This window comes from Cyprinodon variegatus, unplaced genomic scaffold (assembly GCF_000732505.1).
Source record: "Cyprinodon variegatus isolate N-32 unplaced genomic scaffold, C_variegatus-1.0 Scaffold2596, whole genome shotgun sequence".
NCBI lineage: Eukaryota > Metazoa > Chordata > Actinopteri > Cyprinodontiformes > Cyprinodontidae > Cyprinodon > Cyprinodon variegatus.
The window spans coordinates 19,127-20,408 of NW_015153049.1; the positions used below are offsets into that span (position 1 = coordinate 19,127).

Genomic DNA, 1,282 nt, shown 5'->3' on the forward strand with positions numbered 1-1,282 from the left:
ATATTTTTTATGCACAAAACTACGTCAAAAATCAGACCAAATCAGGAAATAAAACAGTGTGATCGGCTGTAGGGAGAGTAGAGGCAAAGGAATCTCTAAGTTTACTGAAGAAAACCTGCTAGCGACCAGGTTAGCTCTGGAGAGAATGTTACTATGGTGACTGAAACAGAGGTTGAGGAAACTCTCTTTGTGAAACGGAAAAGTCAGAGTTTCCCTGTTTTCGGGTTCAGAAAACTAAGTTTTCAGTAAACCTGCTTTGGGAAATGGACTCCAGGATTCCTTTAACTCTGGTGTTATTTGGTGTTTTTCAGACAAAAGCAGCACTCATTTTACTGTTTGATGCTTTAAAGAAATTGATTTCTTTCTGAAACAGAGTCACAATAAAGGAAGAGTTGAAGAAAATAATACTGATGCTATTCTGAGACCAACCGTGTTGCAAAGAGGTGTAAACATTAGTTTCAATCTGATTCATTTCATGATTGGTGCTGGAGCTCTGATTGCTGCTTCCTGACCGGAATAACCTGAAAATATTAGTTTGAAATAAATTTACAGAAAAATAAAAAGATTAAAAGTTCCAGATGAGAGAAAATGTATTTCATACTGACCTGATGCAGCATCGATCTGTGGGGGATAAAAAAGAAACATTCACATCATCAACATTAAATTGATTTACTTCAAATTAAATCCATTAACTAAATACTGAAGTATTTAAACTAAGAAGCAATTTAACATGACATGAGAGGATAAAGATCTCACCATTGGGGTGTCTAGAGCGCCACAGCAAGGCCAGGAGGATAATTATAATGATTCCACTAACTGATCCCACAATCAGCAGCACAGGAAATAGAGGGTTATAAGGGCTGGATGCTGCTCCTGGAAATAAAACATTACAAAGAATTTAATGATTTTATCATCAGATTCAATGAAAATATTCAAATAAATGACTTTAAGCAAAAACATAGAATTAAATCTACATAACATCTTCATAAACATCCTGACTTTGAATCAAAAAGTAAAAGTATAGCAACAATAATAGACAAAATTATGTTAGTTGTTAGTGCCAAAGGAGACAAACTGTTATTAGAGTTTTAAAAACAAAATTTTTATTTGAGATCAGGTTGCCTGACAAAGATTTAATTCTTCAGAAATGAAGCAATTGTAAAATGACCAAAATGTCTGACAAAGCAGCAAAAAGATAAAAAAATTAAAATTGTATGGAGAGAAATAGTTATCAAGCTCATAACAGGACATCTCTTTGTAAGCTTGCTTTGTTTTCTATTCA

General features: G+C 33.6%; 1 long non-coding RNA gene across 1 annotated transcript; it reads right to left on the minus strand.

Moving 5' to 3' along the window:
- Positions 1–429: 429 nt before the first annotated feature.
- Positions 430–874, minus strand: LOC107080973. The gene is made up of 3 exons (XR_001481009.1): positions 757–874; positions 606–621; positions 430–521 (listed from the first exon to the last, which is right to left on the minus strand). It is a non-coding gene; the product is annotated as an uncharacterized LOC107080973 (long non-coding RNA).
- Between the last annotated feature and the right edge of the window lie 408 nt (positions 875–1,282).